This window comes from Narcine bancroftii, chromosome 1, assembly GCF_036971445.1.
Source record: "Narcine bancroftii isolate sNarBan1 chromosome 1, sNarBan1.hap1, whole genome shotgun sequence".
In the NCBI taxonomy this organism is placed as follows: domain Eukaryota; kingdom Metazoa; phylum Chordata; class Chondrichthyes; order Torpediniformes; family Narcinidae; genus Narcine; species Narcine bancroftii.
The window spans coordinates 135737243-135764523 of record NC_091469.1 but is presented as its reverse complement, the minus strand read 5'-3'; the positions used below and the strand labels follow the sequence as shown (position 1 = coordinate 135764523).

General features: G+C 42.1%; 1 protein-coding gene across 14 annotated transcripts in view; it reads left to right on the top strand.

Annotated features, from left to right (window-relative positions):
- LOC138764513 (teneurin-3) overlaps positions 1-27281 on the top strand; it is a 4541667-nt gene that overhangs the window by 3036203 nt on the left and 1478183 nt on the right. For 2 of the 14 annotated variants that reach the window (XM_069940632.1, XM_069940625.1), the window contains exon 1: positions 19281-19361. The exons of 10 other annotated variants lie outside the window; for them this stretch is intronic. The gene's annotated coding sequence lies outside the window, so the exon portion shown is untranslated. Of the gene's footprint in view, positions 1-5005; positions 5032-19280; positions 19362-27281 lie in introns of those variants that run through there. 2 more of the 14 variants (XM_069940649.1, XM_069940642.1) reach the window with 2 other exon arrangements.

The window sequence follows — 27281 nt, the reverse complement described above, 5'->3', positions numbered from 1 at the left end:
ACAGAAACTGAACACGTTTAGGTTTATGCTATCCGGGTGGGTGTGCAGACAAAATATGAGGTCCAGGCTGAATATGAGGTGTTGTTCCTCCAATTTGTCAGTGGTCTCAGTCTGGCAGTGCATGAAACCATGGACAGACATGTTGACAAGGAAATGGAATGGGGAATTGAAATGTGTAGCCACTGGAAGATCCCTGCTATTGCGATATACAGAACCAATGTGCTCAATGAAGTGATCTGCCAGTCTGCATCCAGTCTCTCTGATGTGGAGAAGACCACAATGGGAGTGCTAGGTGCAGGAGATGAACCCTGCAGATTCACAACTGAAGTTTTGATTCACTTGGAAGGACTGCTTGGGGGCCCCATAATGGTGAGGGAGGATGTGTGGGTATAAGTAGATTATTTCCTGTGATGGGAAGGGAAGAGTTGATGAGGGAGTCTCGGAGGGAGTGGCCCCTGTGGAAGACAGAGAGGGGATGACTAGTGGTGCAATCATGTGGTAGGTGATGGAAATTGCGGTGGATGATATGTTAGATGTGGAGTCTGGTGGGGTAGTAAGATTCCTCTTGTCCTAAAGATAGCTAAAGGTAGTCAATAAGAGGGTTGCAAGGGCGTGTAGATATTTTCCTTAGTTTGGTAAGGCAAGATCTGTATCCAACATGAGCTAGGTTTGAGCTCAAGTACTGACCATAACTCTGGTCGCCACCTTACAGATTGAACCAGCGAGGGTGAAGTGGAGATTTAAAAGGATGTTGCCAGAAATGCAAAAAAATTGCAGACATGAGGAGAGATACATTTTGTTTTCTTAAGAGCAGAGAAGGTTTAGAGGAGACTTGATCAAACTGCAGAAGTTTATGAGGAGCCCAGAATAAATAAGAAAGAGCAAAAACACAAAACTGCATGAGAAACTCAGTGTCCATAGGAGGTAAAGTTATACTGAATGACCATTTTTGTAACCAAAAATCAACTTTATTCACAATATTTTTTTACAAAAGGAAAACTGTTCAAAGTCTCTCCCTGCTCTTAGTTTCCGTCACTATAAATTTCTATCACTGTATATTGTTATATTCATTTCTATTTACACCATTGTCTGCAAAGTGGCAGCTTGTCATGACTCCTCCCCCCCATTCTCCAAAATGTGCTGCTGTGCCCCCATGACCCCACTCCCTTCTGCATCAGTAGCATCTAGATTGATGCACACTAGCCACTCTCCATGCTAGCAATTCTGGATTTCTGACTCTGTGTGTTGTTATGTACTAAACAGCAGGAATGGGAATTCACCAAAACAATAGTTTTGATAAAACAATAATTTTTATTATTAATTATTAATAACATAACACTTCTTACTTAACTCTAAACTTAACCCCACTATGAGCAAATGTATATTTGTGTGTGTTAAAACCCAAACCATTACTATTCAAGCATGATTCGAGAGATAATTTTAAAGTTCAGTCTCAAAAGCTTTACCGTTGTTCACAAGCAATTATGGAATAAGTGTGAGGCATCAGATTTCTTTAAAAATCACAAATTTATTTTGTTGAGTTATTTTAAGAGCAATGTTTCTTCATACGAACTATTTTTTTCTCTCTTGCATGGAGTTTTTGGAATCTGTGTTCAACACAATGAATCTGTCCTCTTTTCAAAGAGACAGCGAAGTGGCTATTTTCTTCCACGATGATTTCACAAACCCAAACAAGAGTTAAATGAAGTGCCCACATAGAAAAGGACACGGTTGAACTGCCCTCTTTATCTTAAAGAGACAGTTAGAAGTGGTCTTGCTCCTTCAAAAGCCACTTATTCTTCTGTGTTCCTTTGACCTGGAGTAGCATGTAACTGTATTTCAATCCTGTGTTACTCACAGAATAACCAAGCAAATGCTTCCATCCTGTGTTACCTATAGGATGGCCAGGCATTTTCTGGTTGCGAAATGTCTCTGGGTCACTAATATGTTACTCCAAAATGTCTCATCACATGGCATGTGACATCATTTCTGTCTTTGAAGTTCATAATACCTTCTTCAAAAGTATGGATCCAGCCTGTCTCTGAGCATAACCAGCAGAATAGCAGTGTGTATATATAGCTTCTCCTGTATTATTTTACTCTTAAATAAAGTCTTATGATTCTTTATAATTTTGAATTAGCAGCCTTTTTAAGCAAACAGGCTTCCAGCAGAATAATAGCTTAACAGACATTTTGACTTTCAAAATAATTACTGTGAGTCAGTGTCTGTATATGGTGGTGAATCCAAACCCAATATAACTTCACTAAATATTTATATAATGCTAACTTTAATGATTAATATTAACACAAATCCGCCACAGTGTGTCCTCGGGAACAGCTCATAAATCAGAGAGTCCTCTGTCACACTGCTGCTGGGGATGAACTGTGACAAGATCTTTTGCATACTTCTCCACACACTCAAAGTGATTCTGCATTTTGGAAAAATTGCCTTCACTCCACTGCAGGGACAACGTGTGTTGTGAGTGATGTTCCGATTATACAGGGAAGATCTGACTGGGAAGGCTTCTCTCACTGCTAGCCAAGCCAAGACTTGGTTCTTGTATGTGAACTCTGGTGATGAGGCATTCTGCCAGATGTCCTGACCAGATGTCAGCTCCAAGAACCAACCCATTGGGTCCGTCGAGTCCTTGTCTCTCTATGTCTGTAGGCCATTCCGTGCTGACTACGGCCTGATAGGCTTGTGATTCAAGGTGTTTTTCTGGAAAAACTTTCCCATGAAGGATAAGAGGTGTGGCAAAGTCCAGCTGAGTGAGTGGCAATGGGGCCAGGTCCTTCCTTTGCAACATCTGGCATGTGGAACCTCAATATCTAGCGACACATGGTGCTCTTGTATTTTGGTCCCAGGCATAGCCTGATGCAGCCACATATGAAAGTGTTCATCATGATGAGGGGTACATTGGGGATGCTCTTGACCCCATTGTCAAATGAATTGCACATGGCAATCCTTCAGATCCTTTCCATCTTGATTCCCCGTTTGAACCGAAAGACTGCTCTGTTGATCGCCAGAGCCGAAGTGCAGGGGATGGGCCATAACTGTGTCTCATTCAGCAGTGCCAAGACTACCTCACACCTGATATTCAAATTCTCCCCTGTTATTGAGAGGGAGCATTGCATCCACATACCCAGTTTCTGGTGGACCTTTGAGATTAGCTCTGACCAATTTTTATTGCATGCCTTGGCATCTCCAAACCAGATCCCCAACAGCTTCAGATCTGACGGTGAAGGGGATAGTGCTTAAGGCTGAACCCTTTTTCGAGGTATGAGCAAAAAATTAGGCGGGCACCTGAACAAAAAGGCTGGGGGTTGAGGAGCATAAGCCATCTGGCAAAATGTAATAATTGGACATGGATAAAACAGGAGAGAAAAGCTGAGAATTGATCGGAGGAGCCGTGTGGCTACATAGCTGCTGCATTCCAGGAAATTATTGCCATTTTCCTAAATGTCGGAAGATCAGAACCTGAATAAGAAGTCATTTTCATTCCGATATTTTACCTCCTTGACCCCTGGTAAATTTCCGTGAACAATAGACTAGTGAATTGCTTATATTGATGATGCGTGATTCACGTCACACTTGACGCCGCCACAGTAGCGCTGTACATACCACGTACGTCAGAGAGCAAGGTGATGTCGCTCCAGCGGTGTGGCAAGTCCTGCCTCCTTAATTACTGCACTTCCAGTATTCTGTATTCTGTCTAAAGGCGCGGTGTGATATGGACATTTAGAGTTTTGGTCATGCCTATGTGAACGGCCACTCCTGGAAGGTAGGGAGACACTTCAGAAGGGAAAAATCATGCATGTTCTACGTAAAAAAAATAAATGAGAAAGAGAGAGAAACTGAGGCAGACTGAGCTAGAGGAATGCTGACATAGGGAAAGGGAAAGAAAGAGAGGGGAGTTGGGTGGAGAGCCCAGAGAAGTCAATGTTAATGCCATCTGATTGGAGTTTGCCCAGACAGAATATGTGGTGCTGTTTCTTCCATTTGCATGTGGTCTCAGTCTGGCAGTGCATGAGACCATAATCAGAGATGTTGGCACGTGAATACCTGTTCCCTTGGCAAAGGGTCACATATACAAGCTATTAAAAGATGCAGAGATCCTGGCAATATTTTATCAATTCTCTCTGAGTGTTGTCAAAGGATTGCAGCATTGATTTAAAGTAATGGATAGATGACTTGGAAGGAAGGTGAAAGAAAAGAACTGGTGGTTAGTCAGGTCTGCAGTGCCTGACTGTGAGGGAACCAGAAATTCTCATGGCATTTCGATAAATGCTGGATGTGTCTTTGAATGCTGTGAAATGCAGGACTCTGGCCTAAGTTCTGGAAGGAGATGTTCTTGAAAGGAAAAAATTGTTTTCTAGCATAGAAATTGCAGGACTTTTAAAATTTGGAGACGTTTTATAAAATGCAAAATATGTCTAATCTGTCTTATAAAGATTTGTACTTCATATCCTTTGCAAAGCAAAAATGAAAGCATTTATACCATTTGAGAATAAATAACCTCATATCTGCCTCTGGGAATGAAGTCACACATTTAGAAACACATTGTACTTCCTTTGTGTCACTTTATCGCTAGGTGTTAAATTGTTAAAGGTTCCTTTGGCTGTTTCACAACACTGAATAAAAATAGTGAATTGTCATCCGTAGTGTACTTTTTAAATTCATTTTTAAAATTTCATTTTATCGTAAATTTAAATATACAGCATGGTAACAGGCCCTTCCAGCCCATGAGTCCATGCCATCTAAGCATATCAATTTACCTACAACCCCGTACATTTTGAAGGGTGGAAGGAAACCGGAACAACCTGGAGGAAACCCACGCAGACACAGGGAGAATGTACAAAGTCCCTAAAGGCAGCACGGGATCTTGTTTATTTACACAGGTTTTTGATCTGAACAAAATTGTATATGAAAATTTTAACTAATGCTTTGATTTTTATTCTTGAATTCATTCCCAGTTCAGGTTTATGGCCACAAATGGAATCAAAGGACATTTGAATTAAATCGGAAAATAAGGTTGGTGTTCATCCTTAATCCTGTTAAACAAAGGCCCACCCAATCAATCTTTGCTTCAATTTCTTTTATGATTTATCCAGATAAATATTACACAATGAGGTGAGAATGCATCCTAGTTTGTAAAATAAGAGAGTCTAAACACCAAGAAAATTTATTATAGCATGTCTTCTGACGATGTACCAGAAACGATGCTTCAGTCTTCCTTATCTTCAGTACATTTGCTTTGGAATTGATTCCACTCTTGTTGTCTGCATGGTCCAAATCCAACCGGGTTTCTGACCTACCTCAGAGGTAGTCAAGGAACCCAGTTAAACTTAACTGGGTCGCGTCCACTGGAGGCTTGAACAGGAAAATGGTTGATCCAGTTATTCCTGTGATGTCAGTCCTTGCACGCTGGCATCACAGGGAAACCCCTGGGTAAAGTGCTATCAGGGAGGGAAGAGAGGGGTCGCTGATATGGGGCAAGAGGTGGGGGGGGCAGAGGTCGTTGCCGCGAGGGGGGGCCACAATCAGGGGGATTATGGTCACTGCCATGAGGGGAAAGGTCACTACCATGGGGGGGGGGGGGAGAGGGGTCACTGCTGCAGGGGGTGGTGGGAGAGAGGGGGGCAGCAAACTGCCGCTGCTGTAAACGCCACTCAATGTTCACAGCAGTGGGACATTGCTGAGGTGGGGGGTACGATTGATGGGGGAGGGTGACTGACTGGGGAGGGTGATGATTGACGGTGAATTGGGAGTTATGGGTGGGGGTGATAGACAGCCAGTGGAGGTGGGAAAGGAAACATATCAATAATTCCCCTGAGTGCATGATGCGTCACATACCACATCATCGTGGGGACGGGATCCCCCTTATATCGCCAGGTTGGCGATTTAATGGGTCAATCCCCCTGCAGCTTAAAAGGTGTCGGACGCACCTTTGACCCAGTAATCGCACCTGGGTCCCAGGAGGGCTACCATGTTCTGCATCATAAAAGTTCTTGGTGCCTGACAGGGTGGAAAGGTTGGTAGTTCAAAAGGCAGGAAGTACCTTCAGCAATTTTTTTTTTATCCTGTTGAATTGTCTTAAGATTGTCAATACCATTCCAAATGTTTCTTTTCCACTTTAAGCAGTTGTGGACCAGGCATTTCATAGATTCATTGGGGATATTTCTTGAGAACTGTTTGAGCATATACTGGAATCTTCAAACTGTCTGCTTGGCAATCTCCCTTTCAACTTTGAATGCCTGTGTAGGGCACTGCTAATAACCAGAGAGTCAAGCTGAGAAAATGATAGGCTTTAATACACAGATGAACCTTGCTGGCCCAGATCCCAGGATAGGAATGGTGGCAAGGGAAAGGTGGTTCAACCATGAGGGAGGAGTCATAGGGTATGAGTCATCCGTGGGTGGGCAAGCTCCATATATACAACCGACAATGATAACTATATAGAATGGAGGAAACATATCACCACAGCCTGTTCTGGGAGGCTGGAGTTGGGAACACATGTGTAGCTGCTTTCACACTGAGATCCCAGTAAATTGGTGCGTCAACGGCCCATGTTTAAAGCCGGGTCAGATCGGAGCGTTCACACTGAACCAAGAAAAGCTGGTTCAGTGCGACCTTTTACATAGGGACCCGGCATCCCGTTGCAAAAAAGGCAGGTCCTGTGGCATTATAGTGTCGGCGTCCCAGGAAGGCTGGTAAGCCTTTTACGCTGTGTTGGTTGAGTTCACACAGGTAAGTGAAATGGTAGAAAGGTGATAAAATACCAGCTTTTAGGGGCAGTGTGAAAGTACCTACATCTGCTTAATGTAGTTGACTGAGTGTAGTCAGTGCCTTGGTTCTCAGGATATTGCCTAGAAAGATGAAACAAACATCGTTTTGCTGGTCTTTCCAATGAATAGAAAGGACTTTGCAGAGAGAACATTGGCAATATTTAGATGCCAGCACTAGTTGTCCAAATTTCAATATCTACAGCGAGAAGGATCATTCCTGTTCAGTATACCATGAGTTTGGTGACAGGTCTTGTTTGTCAATTAACCAAGGATTGTGCTTGGTTCTTGGTGATGATAAATTTCATCATCTTCTCACCTTTGAGTGGAACATAGGAACATAGGAACATAGGAAGTAGGAACAGGAGTAGGCCAAAAATGGCCCATCGAGCCTGCTCCACCATTCAATACGATCATGGCTGATCTAATTTATGACCTAACTCCACCTACCTGCCTTCTCCCCGTATCCCCTAATTCCTCTATCATGTAAATATGTGTGCTTCATTCATCAGTTAGATCAAATTTAACTACTTTACTATTTAAAATGGTTTCAAAATCTTTTATATCCTCATAAAAATCTATCAAATGCAAATAATTTGAGGAGCAAGATATCTGGAATAAAATCACAAAATGGTGAAAATATTCAGCAGGTCTGGTAGCCTTTGCATGAGAAAGAAACAAAGTTGATGCTTTATGTTCATGGCCTTTCTGCAGAATGAGGAAAGGCTGAGTAATTTTCAAGGTGGGAAGATGGGAGATAAGCAAGTATTGAGCAAATAGGATGATTTGTGATGCAATGGCAAACTGGAGAGACTGTTAAAAGGAATAACAGTATAAAAATAAAGTGTTCTTTACACTTGATCCAGGCCATGGCGTACTGCTGGGCGAACACGTCCCAACATTTTACAGTGGCCCAGACCAGCCCATTGGCTCTCCCAGTGCAAATGACCAGCTGTATTGATAGACAACATAACACGACGCCAGGTCAACTAATGATCTAACTGGATTATTGAGGCATCACATTTTTTTTCCACTGACTTCAACTGTCAATATTTATCTATCATTTTACACATATTAACTTTATTTATCTTTTGTTAATTTCATTTCTACTTATTGTTTGATGGTGTATTTTATGTACATGTGTAGCTGCGTCAAGCAAGAATTTCAGTCCATCTGAATATTGTACTTATGTAGATGACATCATCACTTGTCTTCATCTTTGACGCCAGTGAAGCTTTGCCCACTGGATTACAAGTTGCTGAAGATGGGATTAAAATTAATGCTTTTGGCTTTCTGTGACATTTGCAAATATTTACAATCTCACTGAACTTGACAAAAAATAAAAATGCTATTAAAAAATTATGATTTTTTTTTGTTATAGGAGTAGACAAAAATCTACAAACTAAAAGCATACATCCACTCTCTTAAAAATCTAACAGATCACCAGAATTGTGTTGAATTAAGTTGGTGAACCGAAGGTAAATAATTAATCATGTTGGATGATACTATTGTGGCAGTAACACAGACTTGGCTAAGACAAAGCAGGAATATGTTCTAAAAGTTAATAGATACAAGATGTCAAGAAGGATGGAGAGGGGGAGAAAAGGAGCTGTGTGTGAGATGGGATGGGATTTGGGGAGGAGGCAGCAGGGGGTGATTAAGGAGAATGTTAGGGACCTCTGGAGAGAAGATGTCCTGGAATGATCAAGGATGAAATTAAGCAAAAGCAGAAGTTCACTTACACTTCCTGGACAACTGCAGATTGCCTGCTGATGGAAAGGATTCAGAGAGTAAATATACAAGGATGTTACAGCGATGTGTATAAACTTTAGAGTTGGGATAATACGGAACTTCAGAAATCCAAATGTGGAGGAGAGCAATAATATTATGGATAAGGAAGAGGAGGAGTTTCTGAAGTACATTAAAAAACAGCTCTCTTGATTATTTCATTTCTGGCCAGACAAGGTCATGCCATTGCTGGACTTGATTCTGTAGCATGAGCCAAATCATGGAGCAAGTATCAAATTTTCAAAAAAAAGGTTCAATCATTCCTTTGTTGTCGCGTAATAATACATTAAAAATTTTAATATACCTGCCATACTTCAACTTCTGTCTGCCATAAGACAAAGAATCGCCATGAGCATTGCCCGGTGCCCCTAAACACAGAAGAAAATTAGGCAAAAAGGAGCCCCCTCAGAGACACTGAGCATCCATGGATTTGCCCCCAGTGGTCCCGCAGCCTCTGCAGCAGCACAGACTCCTGTACAAAACGTTGGCCACCCAAGCTCCAGATCCAAACCTCTGATATGATCAGGAAGCCTTCAGCGTTTGTAGCCGCTTCAGGAGCCCTTCTTGCCATTAGCACCCTCACGAATCTAGACAGAATCTCAAATCTCGATTCTCAAATGAAGCAGAGATAGTCAGTCATCACCTTGTTTCCAAGGCAGGCATAGCAAACACCAGCGGACATCTGTACAAAGTGAAGGGAGGAAAGTTCAGGGGAGACATCAAGATAAGTCTTTTACGGAGAATTTTGCATGCCTCGAATGCATTTCCAGGAGTGGTGGTGGAGGCTGGAACAATGGGGGCATTGACGTTTCTGAGACAGGTGCATGGATTAAAGAAAAATTGAGATTATGAGATAGTGAGGGTTCAGTTTTTCTTAGTAGGTATATATAGCTTGGCCCAATATCATGTGCCAATTGCAATACCTGGTTGCAATACCTGGTTCCCATCAGCCTGTCTCCAGCAGCCCATAGCCTGTATGAGTTCTTCAACCACTGAGCCTCTCATTGATCCACTGCCATGGTCACCATCCTGTGGGGTCATCTTCTTTGCTTCTCCTTCTCAGCAGGGGTATTGTCCCTTTTTCAGGTGCCCTGTGCCGTTTTGCTGCTTCCCGGAGTATGCACCTCCTTGTGGTACACTGCCCACCACAGGCACTTCTATCCTAGCCACAGATGCTGAGGTTGCAGGACTTTTAAATAAAACACTGTCATCTCCTTGAACATGCTGTTTAAAGCCTGAACATAGCCGTCGGTAATAAAAATGTGCTGTAGGACCCTGTGGAGCAGTGCTGTGTATCAGTTCCCCACTCTCCAGGGTCTGCACCAGCAGCAGTGCTGCCATTCTAGAAATTCTGGCAGCGCAGCAATTAACAGTGATCATAACTTCATCAGGATTGAAATGAATCTATTATTTATTTGTTTGTTTTTCCCATTTTATTTTCCAATTTCACCCCTTTCTGGCTTGAGAGAACTGGGGACTGAATGATTTGACAGCCACATCAGAATCAGAATCTGAATTTATTGCCATGAACACGTCATGAAATTTGGTGTTTTGTGGCAGTTGTACATTGATTTTATACCGACTACATCACTCTAAGGAAAAAAAATAAGAGTACACGAGATATAAGACAGTGTCTTTGGTTCATTGACTATTCAGAAATCTGATGGCAGCGGGGAAGATGCTGTCCTTGTGACATTGAGTGCTTGCCTTTAGGCTCCTGTACCTTTTTCCTGATGGTAGCAAATTGAAGAGGGCGTGACATGGGTGGTGGTGGTGGGGTTAGAGGCTGTTTTTTTTTAAGACACCGCCTCATGTAGATATCCTCGATGGATTGAAGTCTGGTGCCTGTGGTGTCGCAGGCTGAGTTAACAACCCTCTGCAGTTGATTTTTGTATTGAGAGTTGACATCTCCATGCCAAGCTGTGATGCAACGGGTCTGAATAATCTCCACAGTACACTTGGAGACGTTTACAAGACTCTCCATTGACATGCCGAATCTCCTCAGACACCTAACAACATATAACCGCTGGCGAGTCTTCTCCAGTGATAGAATCAGGACACATCCTCAGAGATGTTGACACCCAGAAATTTGAAGTTCTTGACCCTCTCAACTACTGAGCCCTCGTTGAGGAGTGGGTCGTGTTCCCCTGGCTTCCTCCTGAAGTCCACAATCATCTTCTTGGTTTTGCTGACATTAAGCACAAAGTTGTTATTATTGCACCATTCAACGAGCTGATTTATCTCCCTCCTATACACTTCCTCATTTTGATTCTACCAACAACTGTGATGTTGTTGGCAAATTTGTAGATGGCATTGGAATTGTGTCTGGCAACACAGTCATACGTGTATTATGAGGGCTGAGAATGCATCCTTGGGGTGCACCTGTGTGGATAATCAGTGAGGAGGAGATGATGTTTCCATTACATACAGACTGTGGTCTTCTGATGAGAAAGTCAAGGATCCATTTGTAGAGAGGAGAGCAGAGGCCTAGAGTTTGTAGCTTCTCGACCAGCACTGAGGTAATGAAGGCCAAGCTGTAGTTGATTAAGTGCAACTGTACATATGAATTATTGTTTTCAAGGTGGTCCAGAGCCTAGTGGAGGGCCAGTGATTTAATGACAATAGGTGAATTGCAATGGGTCAAGGTCTTTGCTGAGGTACTTTTTAATTCTGGCCATGACCAGCCTCCCAAAGTATTTCATCACAGTAGAAGTTAGTGCCACTGGCACTAAATCACTGGCATTGAGGCAGCTCACACTACACTTCTTGGGTACCTGGATGATTGATGTCCTTTTGAAACAGATTGGGACCTCTGACTGTGGTAATGAGAGATTGAAAATGTCCATGAACACACCAGCTAGTTGGTTGGCACATGTTTTCAGTACCCTGCCAGGTAAGCTATCCAGGCCTGTCACCTTACGAGGCTTTACCCTCTTGAATGATGTTCTGACGTCATCCCCAGAGACAAATACCACAGGCTGAGAGAACAGTTCAGAGTCAAGGACATCAAGAAGTCTAAAGTCACATCTGGATCATACCAGATTGGATGGTCAAAGTTTTCTTTCCTGAAAGACACTCACGTACAAAGTGGGTTCAATGACAAGGCAGTGAAACAAAAGAAGTCTGCAGATGCATGGCACAAACCAGCAGGTCACACAACATCTAGAGGATGTAAAGGGTGATAAACATTTCAAGTCTGAGCCCTTAGGTCCAAAACATTGGCTACCCTTTATTTATACTTGCTGCCTGGCCTGCTGAATTTCTCATTGATCATCAAATTTATCATATATTTTATCATATATATTTGTTACATTCCAGTTTATTTACTTCATTAAATTTCAATTCAGCAGCTGCTGTGATGTTGGCAGTACACTTCAGAATTACTTCAATGCATTTTGAATGCCAGCTGAACTTTTTTGCATTTGCTACATTGTTTTAATTAATGACTAAGGTTTTAATTTAAATAACTCATAATCCATAGCAATTTCCCAGAGGCTGTTGAAGTAAACAGAGTTAGTTAAAGAGAAGATTAGATTGTCACTCATGTTCTGATACCCCAGAGGCGGTGAAACAATGTCACATGTAGAAAACGCACAAAAGCTGAAGATGCTGAAGTCTTGAGCAAGCAATAAGATGCTGGAGGAACTCAACGAGTTCGGCAGCATCCATGGGCTGAAATAGTCAGTCAACATTTTGGGTATGGAACCTTCATGAATACCAAATGTAAAGGGTTGATATCAGGTACATCTAGGGGGCAAAGAAATTTTAACTTTAATTTAATTGAATTTAGACATACAGCTTGGCAACAAGACCTTCTGGCCCACGAGAATGTGCTGTCCAAATACCCCGATTAGGTTAATACGCATTGAAAGGTGGGAGGAAACTTCAGCACCCAGAGGAAATCCATGCAGGCATGGGGAGAATATGCAAACTCCTTACAGACAGCACCAGATTCGAACCCTGGTCACTGACGCAGTAATTATGTTGGGCTAACTGCTACACTAACCTTGCTAGGGGTGGAGGGGGGGGAGAAACTAAGGATGGGCTATGGGGTAATGGAGAGAAGGTGGGGGAGGTGAAGAGACAGATAGAGGAGAGGACCGTTGAGGAAGGGGAAGGAGAGAATGTTGGAGAGAAAGTTAAATACAGGGATAGGTAAAGAAGAGACGGAAACAGTGGGCCATTTCACACCGCCGTATCTGGGCAATCCTCCTAGGACCCAGGTCAAGTTCCCAGGAAGGCTGCACCTACTGGGCTTTCACACCGCAGCCTTACTTACCTGCAAAAATGTCATCCGGGCATTTTAAGCGTGGGGGGGGGGTCCCTGCACTCAGTGATGACGCCGTGAGTGACGCGTCACGCACTAACAGGAAATCGCACAGGGAATCCCCTCACTCCTCCAAATCTGCTGCAATACCTCTGCAGTCAGTTTAAATATGGTGTTGCATATTTTGTTTCATAAAAAACGCCTCGTGTCTTTTTCATGGAAAGTGTTGATTTCTGTCCATATTCGCGAAAATTTATCTCCAGTGGATAAATCTTGGATCTTTATTGAGATGATCATAAATGGCAGTCAAATGGAGAGACCTCAAACCACAGCGAGATTGAAGACATTCCCCTGACGTTTGGAAACATTTATAGTTTAAAGTTCATCTTTTTGCTCATGTTTCTAATCAGTCATTGTATGGAGACAGGGGTTAATCGAAATATACCACAGAAATCATGTAGTCAGCTTGTTTTATTTAACCAGCACCATTTAAGTTAAATACTAATTCTTTAATTTTAAATCATTTGTGGTGAGGATTCTTCTATTAAACTTGTCACTTGTTTTTAACATTTGAGTTTGAATTAATACCGATCTTTCACCACAAGAACCATCCACCTGAGGAAAAGCATTTGACATTCTTCTATTGATACATTGGCTGCTGTGTTGTGAGCTCCCCTCAGGCTCTGTGCTGGACAGATATGAACCCCCTCTCCAAAGTGCCACAGTCGCTCTCTCATTTTAAACCCATTACAAACTTATCATCTTTTCACTAATCACAAGCTTGAAATCCAATCCACAGGCCAGCATGCAGGTGGTTCCAATGGCCTGAGTTCAAAATATATTCAAGTGCACATGCATAAAATCCACTCTTGAAGTGCACACATATAAAGAAATTATTTTAAAATGCCGTCATAGTCATTACATTTGCCCCTAAAATTGGTCTGTTTTCAAGTGCAGGATGATCTGAAGTATTAAAGAAATGTGGTCACCATTCTTACTAGTAAAAGACATAATCTAGAAATTTAAAGTTTGCTTCTTTAAGAATAAGAGAGGTTGAATTATATCTGGCAATTGTGTGTGATTTTCCCATATGTCTGAGGTCACATACACGTGTCATGTGTCACACGCACGCAGGCGCTGACGCCATGAAGCCATTTGTGTTTTCACACCACCAGAAAGGGATAGGTGAGTGAACTCGACCGGGCTCCAAGACTACCCCTGACCTAGGTCTTGGAGCCCAGTCGATTTTGACCAGCCCTGCTTGGTCTAATCTTCTCATACCACGCGATTCCTGGGTAGGTAACCAGGTATATTGCCCAGTTAACCTCTTGCGTGTGAAAAGGCCTTGTAGAACCAGATGGAAGTGGAGGTTTCTTCAACTAAAATTAAATTATGCTCATACTTTTCAGTTTTAAGCTCTCCAGGAGGAATAAGATGAACTAAGTTGACTTTTGGCTTCTCCCTGGAGAGGTCAATGAATGGGATTGGAATGGAGGGCTATGGTCCAAGTGCAGGTTGATATGGTTCTTTGACAATGAATAAGGCAATATAAGACTTGTCTGTGTTGGAATGCTTTGAGGGATTGAAATAGTAGGCTTCTGGAAGTTCTAGCTGAGATTCGCAGACCCGCAAGCGATCACCAAATCTGCACATATAATCTTCCAGGGACTAAATGAGACAGTGAACACAGTGCACTCTGTATCTGTGGCAAGATTTGCAATGCTGCCATGTATCCGTAGACAATAACCCTGATGTCAACACAGCAGACATTTCTTTAATGTGAGTGGAGGAAAGATTAGGGAGATGTCAGAGGTAAGTTTTTGTTTAAATAGATCAAGCTGTGTGCATGAAATGCATTACCAAGGGTGGTGGTGGAGGCTGATGCCAGGTGGAACCTTCAAAAGGTTTTTAGACACGCACTTGAAAAGTAAAAGGTTATGGGTATGAGGTCAGGAAAAATTAGGTTGAATGAAGTTGGTTTACTTAGGTCAGCTCATCATGGAGTAAAGCTGCTGTAAAGTTCCTTGTTTTATGTTATATAGCAACACCAGTAGTCATTATTTGTGGATTATTTTGTTGAAAAACATCAAATTATTTGTAACTAAGTTTACTATTACAAATGATATAGCTCGGTCATTTGGTCTGGAATAAAGAGCAATTTCTTTATTTAAAGGGTTGAAAATCTTTGGAATTCCTCAGCTATATGGCCACATTTGCTTAGTCATAGTGTCATGTAGCACAAGACACAATATCAGGTCAGCCGTCATTCTTTGGGAATATTGACCCAAACTGACTTTCTTTTCTTGATATGACACCCTCTCATATCAGTAATTAGTGAATCTCCTCCGAATGAATAAAGGGGACAAAATCGTGCAGTGCACATTCTTCCAAGTGCAAGTTTACCAACACCTTGACCAAGTGTCTCAAAACTTCCCAATTCTTCAAGTCCAACCCCTTGACGAGAAAGGCCAACAGGTTGTTTGCCTTCTGAAATACTTTTAGGAGCTATCTACTAACTTTCTGTGATTCGTGAACTGGAACACCGCAATCCCTCCGAGTGATAAACAGAATCAGAGAATCAGACGTGAGAAAAGGTCCTTTGTTTAATCAAATGCACACTTAGCCATTGAATTCTTCCAGGTTTCATATTTTCTCAGACCTTAAGTGAAGCAAGAGATGTGGAATCATACAGGAAACTGGACAAAGTATAGAATTGCCCTTCCTAATCAATTTGCATGTTCTAGTTACGAGGATGAGCCAACAGTTAAATAAATTTAGTGCAGTGGTGACAAATTACATTTACATGGGATGTCTGAAGAATTCAAAGCACCTCACAGCATCATCACATTGCCTAAGCAGCCAAATGCAGTTGATAGCCAAGACAGTCTCTCACTGACCGCTCAAGTTGTTCCTGTTATTGCTATATCTGATTATGCTTTTACAGAAACACAATAACTTCATCCAGAATTCCTCCAGTGAGGTTGCATTGAATATTGGACCACAATGGATAATTATGGATAAATCATAGCCCATGTTTGTGTTATCAATCATGATTCAGGTTAATTGAGTTGAATGAAAATAAAATCAGTGAATTAAAGCATCTCTTTCATGGCAAGGAAACTGAGAGACAGTGATTTTTTTTCCTTTATCTCTGTGATTTAGATTTGTTTTCCATTGTATTTCAAATGTTTAACTTGGGCCTTCTATTGGCTGGGATTGTTATATCGTGTGATTTTTCAGCTCTTATCCAATTTGGTGAATGATACGAATTTCACAACAGGAATATACAAGATTTAATAAAGATACCATTAATAAGTGTATTGGCATCTGTACATTGAACAACTGTCAAAAGTGCATGGTTGGTGTAGCAGTTTGTTCAACACCTTGGCACAGGAGTGTGAATCCCACGCTGTCTGTAAAGATTATGTACGTTGTCCCCATGTCTGCAGAGGTTTTCCCTGGGGTCTCCAGTTTACTCCTACCATTCAAAACATACTGGGGGAGGTAAGTTAATTGGGTGTAAATTGGCCAGCAGACTCGTGGGCCGAAATGGCCGGTTACCATATTATATGTCTAAATTTAAATTTAAATATAAAATCATAACCTGAATGCTTATTTGCCTCTACTGCTCTGATTTGGAGGACCCGCTCTGAATTGCACAGGTGAACACAGGGTGAACAGTAGGAAGGGCTCATCCTAATCCACTCCCCATTTTTGCTCTGTTATCAGAACTATTTAAAGGGATCAAGCATGATGTACTGAAACTCGAAGTTGACTTTCTCCTCCCGGTTGTTTTGATTCACCAATTATTTTACATTCACCAGAATTGTTGCAAGTTACAAAGTGGTGGGACAATTGTGGGAAGACTTCACTTTGACTGAAGACTTCCACATACGCCAGTGGTTCCCAACATGAGGCACATTCATTTTCTATGGACCATGATTGGGAGAATGAACACAGAGCAGGATATGTAACAAGAAGATAAGAGGAATCTCAAGAAATATTCACAGATACCCAGAAAACAATTATCCCATCTGAATTCCAGCAAGTACCAATGTATGAGAATGTTGTGGTTAATTAAGGAAGCAGATACAGTGCAAGTCCAAAAATCCAGACTGCTTGGGGATTATGTCAGTCCAGATTTTTCTAAATTCTTGGGTCGTACTTTTTAAATTAAAATTTAGGGAGAATAAACAGTTAAATTTTGACACCCAATTAACCTACACCCCTGGTATGTTTTGAATGGAGGGAGGTAACTGGAACACCCGGGGAAAACTCACGTAGAGATGGGGAGAACATACTAACTCCTTACAGACAGTGCGGGATTTGAACCCTGGTCCCGATTGCTGGCGCTGTAAGGGTGTTGCCCTAACCACCATGCCAAACATGCCACCAATTGTTGAGATATCTTGTCTGACTAATTATGTTTTTTGAAGAGGTAACAAAATATATTGAACAAGGCAGTAGAGTTGATGTGAATAAGACATGACTGGACAGATTGGGTTTGTTTATCTTGGATCAAAAGTGCCTAAGGGAGCCCTGATGGAGGTGCAACAAATTCTTTGAGGATAGAGAGTTAATAAGAAACTTCTGATCATAAAAGACCAGAAGGTATGAATTTACAGTGGATGAGTACGAGATATGAATGTTTTAACATCTACCATATCGAACTCCTTTAGGATTTTAAACGTTTAAAATAGGTCACTTCAAATGTTGATTCATTGAACTCCACAGATGCTGCCTGCCCCATTGGCAGTTTGGTTTTTGCTGGAATGCTCACAAAACAAATCCTTCTCACTGTACCAGGTATAATGTGAGAACTAATCTTGATCTTGAACTCACCACTGCTGGGATGGAGTTTGGTCTTACCAGGTATTCCCACTGACATTACAGATTCAAAAACTGTATCATATTAAATCAACAGTTACATCTTTCATCCAGACCCTTTTGGTTTCTTCATGACGTCTAACAAAGAATGCTGTCTCCTGTGGGCCATCCAGTGTTTAGATGGAGGAATCTGAAGTGGACGTTGGGTCTCAAGCTGAAATGTGGACAATTCCCCCATACCACACAAGTGCTGCTTGACCCATTAAATTTCTCCACTAGTTTATTTCCTTGAGAAATCCATCTGCAGAGCTTGGAGGAGCCTGGAATCAACAGTCATTAATGAGAGTTGTACAGCACAGCACAGAAACTAACTCTTTGGCTCTCAATGTCTGCACTCACTGTGGAACCCATTAAACTAATCTCACTTACCCATATCATACTCTAAGCCTTGGTGATTCATGTGCTTGTCTGGGAATTTCTTATTGTGAAGATATTTTCTTCCACCACCTTCTTTGGCAGCAATTTCCCTATTACTGCCATTCTCTGTGAAAAATAAATAAATCCCCTTGCATCCTCTCTCAATCTCTTACCCTTCAAAAGGATGGCAATGACCCTCAGAGAGGATCCTTCAAATCGTGCTGTAGGCAAATCAGCATTCAGGTTATGTCTGTCTTTAACACGTGCCTTTTTGTGGCAGAACCCATTGCCAATGGAAAAAAAAGATTCTTTTTATCTACCTTGTCTCATGTCCTAATAATTTTGTAAATCTCTAACAAATCACCACTCAGCCTCCTTTTCTCCAGCGTAAACAACCCCAGTCGATCCAGTCTCACCCTGTAATGGAAATGTTCCAATCCAAACCACGTCTTGGTGAAGTAACACGCAAAAGTCTGAAGATGCCGTGGTTGAAGTAAAAACACAAGAAAAATACTCAACAGGTCAGTTTTCTTCATATAGAAAAGAATGAAAGCACGAAATGTCAGTTATGTATTTTTATCTTTGCTATATAAAGTTGCTGAGTTTCTCCAACGTTAAGTTTTTAACAGCACCTTGGTGAATCTCCACTGCACCCTCTCCAATGAAATCACATCCTTTCCTTACCTTTGTGACCAGAACTGCACACAATATTCCACGTGTGGTCTTAGTGAATTTCATTGATTTTTAGAATATTGATCCATATTTTGTGTGGCACAGTTGGCATAGCGGTTAGCACAATGCCTTTACAGCGGCAGCGATCCGGACAGGGGTTCATATCCCACGCTGTCTGTAAGTAGTTTGTACGTTCTCCCGTTGTCTGCATGGGTTTTTCCCAGGTTCTCCGGTTTTCTCCCACTATTCGAAGCATACTGGGGGTGTAGGTTAATTGAGTGTAAATTGGGCAGCACGGATTTGTGGGCCGAAATGCCTGATACCGTGCTGTGTGCCTAAATTTAAAATTTGAACTTTTTAAACATAAGTTCTGTGACATGCTTTAAATTTAACAACTTGTATTTTTACATGGATGGTGTGGTAGGCACAATACTTTCAGCACCAATGATGTAATGACAGTGATCATGGTTGCTAGGTAACCAGCAATGCCTTACTATTTGATTATACTTGGCTGCCACTAGGGGCTGGCACAGAGCAGGAGACACACAGTATGCTGGAGCTGTAGTGGAGACTTGCAGCCTCATGGTGCTGCTTACATCAACTTTAAAGTAAAGAACCTTTTCCTTCTTCCATGTGTTGTCTTTAGAACTCACAAATACGAATACAAGATGAAGCAAGTGACCCAGGATCAAATCTGGTGCTGTCTGTAAGGTGTTTTTACATTCTCTCCATGTTTGCCTGTGTTTCCTCCAGATGTTCAAGTTTTCTCCCACCCGTTAAAAACCTATGGAGTTTGCAGGTTAATTTGGACAACATGGGCCTGTTACCATGTTGTACATCTAAATTAAATTAAAATGAATATGTGCTGAGTGGGACTGAAGAGTTACATATTGAGATATTAGTGGTGACCTGTTATTGAGTCTGGGGTTCTGGCCGAGGCAGGGAGATTCATTGGCCATCAGAATGGTTCGGTGAGCCTGTCAACCTTCTACACTGGTGCAAGCATTCAGCTGGACTGTGCCATGCCAAAGAATTATCAGTTGGGCACAAACAGCATGTTACAGCAGAAAGCATTCCGCTCTCTCACCTGGTGCAGATTCACAGGACTGAGCACCCAAGAGGAGCAACTGAAGAAACTTGTATTCATACGGCACAAAGCCATACCCTACAGCGCACTGTGGCAATGCTGCCCCTTGTACTCATCTGCACCGATCTCATTTGACCTGCATTGCATCCACATGCAGGAATTTTGGCATTCCATTCCAAAGACTCCTCTAAGACTTCAACATCAGAGTACAGTCAGAATGAGAATGGTAAAGACCTCTCAGGGAATTCCTGGTGATCCGGCTTATAGTCGCATCATTCTCAGTCAAATATGTCCTGTAATTTTCTGGACCTTGTTTGCTCAGTTACTGCTCAAGAAATTGCTTTCAACAGTTGGAATGATTGCTTTAATGCATCGCTTACTCACTGAGGGAAATTTAAAATAACTTGTTCTGTAATGTTCGACAATATCCACCCATAACAAATATTTCAATTCCTTTGCAGCAATTTAAGTGATAAATCCTAACCTTAAAATAATCTTACATTTGTCTGCACCTTGAACTTTTCTACTTTGGTCTCTCACACTGCAAGTCAAGCACCAGGCCTTTCACAAAATAATTTTTGATTGAAGTCAAATAGTTGACCCATTCTCCAGTTTAATAGTTGATTGTTCAACCTAGAGAATTTTGGCGTATGGAAACGATTTCTGCATGGTTTACTTTTCAATTTATATCTTTAATGTTTTGTTGAAAGACTTGAGGCTGGATGTCCTTGCTGATTAAGGAGGCAATCAGTTTCTCCATGTGCAATTTTCACTGGGATATTAAGAGTTGACCTCGCATATCAAAGAATGGTGGACAATCTGAGTGAGCATTCTCTTTTACTGTGCAACACAAAGATAATAGTCAGTGACAGGTTTACAGCAGCCAAAACAGTCATTAATTTTCAAACCATTGTTTTACTTCACCAATGATTGGATCAGTGATTGAACTATTTGGTTTTATGCTACTCTATTTGGTTTGTGTATATTTGGAAGCAAATAATCAGATGGTCATGATTGTTTTCAAATTTGGTGATGTTACACATCGTACTTTCCAATTAGATGTGAAAACTAATTTGAAGTGAGCGCAATATTTCAGTCAAGTGCCAGAAAGAATTCCTTAACAATCCTGCTTGTGCCAGCATATTTCATCCTTTTCCTTGAAATCATGAGTTCAGAAGATACATTATAGAGTGCACAACAAAAAGTCGTAGACTTATACAGCTCTTTGGTCGAGTTCAACAAAATACTAATCCCATTTGCTTGCATTTGATGCCTTTCCTATCAATGTTAAATGCATTTTAAATGTCCAGCTTCCTCCAGCATTCCACTCCATATCGCCACCACATTCCGTGTGGAAAAGGTTTCCCCGTGGTGCCTTTTAAATCTTTCCCTCTCAGTTTCAACCTATGTCCCCAGTTCTGCTGAGCTTTTACCTGATCTATGTCCTTCATACCTCTTTTAAATCATCCTTCTATGTTTCAAGGAAAAATGTCCCAGCCTATCCAGCCTCTCCCACTAACTTAATCTTTCCAGACCTGGAAATAGCCTCATGAATCTTTCCTGCATCCCTTTCCACCTTAACCATATAACCATTTCCAGAGCGGAAACTGGCCATGTCGGCCTTTCGAGTCCGCACTGGTTCACTAGAACAACTCCACTAGCTCAATCCTCCTGCTCTCCACCAATATCCCTCCAACCGCCTCACCTCCATGTACACATCCAACCTTCTCTTAAATGATAGAAGGGACCCTGCCGCAACTATCTCATTCGGAAGATCATTCCATTCTGCCACCACTCTCATGAATTCCACAGATTCACCACCCTCTGGGTAAAGAAATTCCTCCTCATCTCGTAGAAATTCCTCCTCACCTAACGACAGGGAAGATATACAGAAAGAGAAGATTTACTAGGATGTTGCCCAGACTTCATGAAATCAGTTCCAAGGAAAAGTTTAACAGGTTAGTATCTGACTGATTGTCAAATCATTGTTTTTATTTTTAACTGTCTATTCTAACGTCCGGGAGATTTTCTTTCATGCCCTCCTCTGAATTCTTATATAAATCAAATAAAGACTCATTACATCTGCTTCACTGGGTTCTGTATGGAATCTTAATCCACAAGTGGAGGCTCAGCTATTTAAAGGCATCATTCTGCATCACCAGAACTGCAACATACCCCAAAGGTGGTCTCACCAACATCTTGTGTGGTGATAAAATGACATCCCAATTCCTATATTCAATGCCCTGACTGATGAAGGCAAGAACGTCTTCACCATTCTGTTACCTGTCTCACAACTTTTGGAGAACAACATATCAGATTTCAGATTTCAGACTTATTGTCAGAGTTCATACATGACATAACATACAACCCTGAGATCCATTTTTCCTGCAGGCATACCAGAATTACCACTAATTGGTAGTGCAAAAAATAAACTGTACACAGCATAAACATGTAAACAAAGAATTGTAAACAGATCATGAATGTAAACAAACTGACTGTGCAATACAGAGAGAAAAAAGAAACTCAATAAAGTGCACAAGTAAGAGTCCTTAAATGAGTCTCTGATTGAGTTTGTCATTAAGGAGTCTGATGATGGAGGGGTAACAGCTGTTCCTGAACCTGGTGGTGTGAGTCTTGTGACACCTATACCTCTTTCCTGATGGCAGCAGTGAGAACAGAGTGTGTGCTGGGTGGTGAGGGGCTTTGATGATTGATGCTGGCCTCTGACAGCAGTGTTCCTTGTAGATGTACTCAATAGTGGGGATGTCCTGGGCTGTGTTCACTACATTTTGTAGCTCTTTACGCTCAGGGGTATCGAGATGCAGCTGGTCAGCATTCTTTCTATCATACCTCTGTAGAAATTTGCCAGGGTTTCTGGCGTCATACTAAACCTCCGCAAACACCTGAGGAAGCAAAGGCACTGATGTGCTTTCTTCATGATGCTATTGGTGCGTTGGGTCTGGGAAAGATCTTCTGAGATATTGACTCCCAAGAACATAAATGTGCTCACTCTTTCCACCACTGATCCCCAAATGATCACTGGACTGTGTACCTCTTGCTTTCCTTTCCTGAAGTCAATTATCAGCTCCTTAGTTTTGGTGACATTGGTGCACCATTCAGCCATTTTTTCAATCTCCACCCTGTATTCTGACTTATCCCTTCCTTTATGCGACCCCCTTCTGTGGTATCATGGCCAATTTGTAGATGGTGTAATTGTTGTACCGAGCTACACAGTCGTGAGTGTAAAGTGATTAATTTCTCAAGAACTATATATATTTCAATATATCTGTGAATTGAATGTTCCACATGTTTGTACTTATTTTCTAAATGAATGAACAATATTGACTGTTCTTTCTTCACTTCACTTGGACATTCTTTGAAATGAATGCTTATTCAATTTTGATGTTGATATTTGGTTCCTAAGATTTACTTGAGTCTCCCTTGTAAATAATTTATGATTCAGCTTAGCTACCAGAGTGGATGCCCTTAAATTAAGGCCAAGGCTACTTTTATCTTCTCACTGGGATTCAGCTTGTTTAATTTACTGCTGTTGGTAACAACTGTGAGAAGCCATAATTTAGAGCAAGCAACAAATTTTGAGCAAGCAATGACAAATGCAGTCTTTTCTGCATTGATCAGACTCCTGAATGAACCTCACATAAGTAAAACAGAGCCTCTCTGTAACTCTCTAACTCTGTGTTTTTAACTGCTGTAACTATGCATGCATCAGATGAAATGGTGCAGCCGAGGTAGGTAAGCTGGTTGACCGTTTTGAGTTCTGTGTGCCCGATGGAGATGTGAGGGGGGGCTGGTAGTCATGGTGGGGAGCTGGCTGATGGAGGACCTCAGTTTTCTTCAGGCTGACTTCCAGGCCAAACATTTTGGCAGTTTCCGCAAAACAGGACGTCAAGCGCTGAAGAGCTGGCTCTGAATGGGCAACTAAAGCGGCAAATTGCTCTTGTGTCTTGGTGTGAGCTTTCAGGTGCCTCAGATTGAAGAGACTGCCATCCATGCGGTACCAGATGTAAACAGCGTCTTCATTGTTGAGGTCTTTCATGGCTTGTTTCAGCATCATGCTGAAGAAGATAGTAAAGAGGGTTGGTGCGAGGATGCAGCCTTGCTTCATGCCGTTGTCAATGGAGAAGGGTTGGGAGAGCTCATTGCTGTATCTGATCCGACCTTGTTGGTTTTCGTGCAGTTGGATAAAACATGTTAAGGAACTTGGGGGGGCATCCGAGGTGCTCTAGTATTTGCCAAAGCCCTTTAATGCTCACGGTGTCGAAGGCTTTTGTGAGGTCAACAAAGGTGATGTAAAGTCCTTTGTTTTGTTCTCTGCACTTTTCTTGGAGCTGTCTGAGGGCAAAGACCATGTCAGTAGTTCCTCTGTTAGCGCAAGAGCCACACTGTGATTCTGGGAAGACATTTTCGGCGACACTAGGTATTAATCTATTAAGGAGAATCCTAGCGAAGATTTTGCCTGCAATGGAGAGCAGCATGATTCCCCTGTAGTTTGAGCAGTTTGATTTCTCGCCTTTGTTTTTGTACAGGGTGATGACGATGGCATCACGAAGGTCCTGAGGCAGTTTTCCTTGGTCCCAGCAGAGCATGAAAAACTCATGCAGTTTGGTATGCAGAGTTTTGCCACCAGCCTTCCAGACCTCTTGGGGGGATTCCATCCATACCTGTTGCTTTGCCACTTTTCAGTTGTTCAATTGCCTTATATGTCTCTTCCCGGGTAAGGACCTCATCCAGCTTTAGACTCAAGGGCTGTTGAGGACGCTAGAGCAGGGCAGATTCTTGGACTGAGCGGTTGGCACTGAAAAGAGATTGGAAATGTTCTGACCATCGATTGAGGATGGAGATCTTGTCACTGAGGAGGACTTCTCCATCTGAGCTGCGCAGAGGGCTTTGGACTTGGGGTGAGGGGCCGTACACAGCCTTTAGTGTCTCATAGAAACCCCTGATCGACAACGAGATAGACAACAGACTCGCCAAGGCAAATAGCGCCTTTGGAAGACTACACAAAAGTGTCTGGAAAATCAACACCTGAAGAAACACACAAAGATCAGCGTGTACACGCTCCTGTTCGGCTCTGAATCATGGGTCTTCTACCAGCATCACCTACGGCTCCTAGAACGCTTCCATCAGCGCTGTCTCCGCTCCATCCTCAACATTCATTGGAGTGACTTCATCACCAACATTGAAGTATTCGAGCTGGCAGAGTCCGCAAGCATCTAATCCATGCTGCTGAAGACCCAGCTGCGCTGGGTGGCTCACGTCTCCAGAATGGAGGACCATCGCCTTCCCAAGATTGTGTTATATGGCGAGCTCTCCACTGGCCACCGAGACAGAGGTGCACCAAAGAAGAGGTACAAGGACTGCCTAAAGAAATCTTTTGGTGCCTGCCACATTGACCACCGCCAATGGGCTGATATCGCCTCCAACCATGCATCTTGGCGCCTCACAGTTCGGCGGGCAGCGACCTCCTTTGAAGAAGACCACAGAGCCCACCTCACTGACAAAAGACAAAGGAGGAAAAACCCAACACCCAACCCCAACCAACCAATTTTCCTTTGCAACCGCTGCAACCGTGCCTGCCTGTCCCGCATCAGACTTGTCAGTCACCAACGAGCCTGCAGCAGACGTGGACATAGCCCTCCATAAATCTTCGTCTGCAAAGCCAAGCCAATGAAGAAGAACTATGTATGGGTTGGATGGGTCAGAATACATATTTTCTCTTGGTACCTCCATGATAATAAATCTGAACGAGGAGCAGAGACAAGGTGGATAGCCAGCACCTTCACCTGGGCCAATAATAGCAAATACCAGAGGAAATCCTTTTAAGGTGGGTGAAGGAATGTGTAGAGGAGATGTCAGAGGTAAGATTTTTACTCAAAGGTGGGTGCTTGAAATGCATTTTTGGTGTGGTGATGGAGGCTGGAACAAAAGACTCTTAGATTGGCACATGGATGTAAGAAAAATAGGGTCATGGGCGTGAGGAAGGGAAAAATAAGATTGTGTGGAGTAGGTTTACATAGGACTGTACAACATCGTGGCTGCAGGGCCTGTGCTGTATTGTTCTAGGTTTTATGTTCTCAACAGTCCTGACAAATCTGGGAATGAGACTTTTCCAGTAATTAAAACTATCATTAATTGGAATTAATTGTTTAAAGAGAACTTTAGGGGAACCTTCGTCACTCAGAGGATTTCAAATTTATTGTCAGAGAACATAAAACCCTGAGATTTTTTTTCCTGTGGATGAAGCAGAATTCCACATAATGTACACATGTAAACAAATAAAGAACTGTGAACAGATAGTGAATGTAAACAAAATGACTGTGCATACAGACAGAATTTATAAATCAATAAAGTATACAAGTAAGACCCTTAAATGAGTCTCTGATTGAGTTGCCCTGGGATAAAGATTCTAACTGCCCATCCTATCAGGGCTATCTATCTGACTCTATTAGGTCACCTCTCAGAATTATTCAAATTTATTGTCAGAGAACATATATGACATCCCATACTACTCAGAGATTCCTTTTTCCTGCGGGCGAGATAGAATTACCACTAATTGGTCGTGGAAAACATAAACTGCACAAAGCGAGAACATATAAACAATCAAAAGAACTGTAAACAGATAACGAATATAAGCAATACAGGGAGAGCAAAGAAAATAAAGTGCCAAGTAAGAGTCCTCAAATTTGTCCCTGATTGAGTTTGTTGTTGAAGAGTCATGCTGCTCCTGTACCTGATGGTGTGAGACTTTTGGCACTTAGACCTCTTTCTTGATGGCAGCAGTGAGAACACAGTGTGTGCTGGGTGGTGTGGATCCTTGATGATTGCTGTTGCTCTCCGATGGCAGTGTTTGTTCCTTGTAGATGTACTCAAGAGTGGGGAGGTTTTTGCCTATGATCTCTTGGGCTGTGTCCACTACCATTTGGAGGTCTTTACCCTCAGGGGTATTGGTGTCCCCATACCAGACCATAATGCAACCAGTAAGCACACTTTTCACCACAGAGCTATAAAAAATTGCCAGGGTTTTTGGTATAATACCAAACCTCCACAAAATCCTGAGGAAATAGATGCACTTCTTCATGATGCTATTAGTGTGTGGGTCCAGAAAAGATCGTCTGAGATAGTGACTCCCAAGAACTTAAATTTGCTCATTCTCTCCACCTCTAATCTCCCAATGATCACTGAATCAATGTGTACCTCTGGTTTTCCCTTCTCGAAGTCAACAATCAGCTCCTTGTTTTTATTGACATTGAATGCAAGATTGTTATTGGTTCACTATTTCAGGCAAGTTTTCAATCTCGCTCCAGTATGCTGACTCATTGCCGATCTTTATACAACCAATTAATGTAGTATCATCGGCAAATTTGTGGATGGTGTTATTATCATACTGAGCCACACAGTCTTAAGCGTAAAGTGAGTAGAG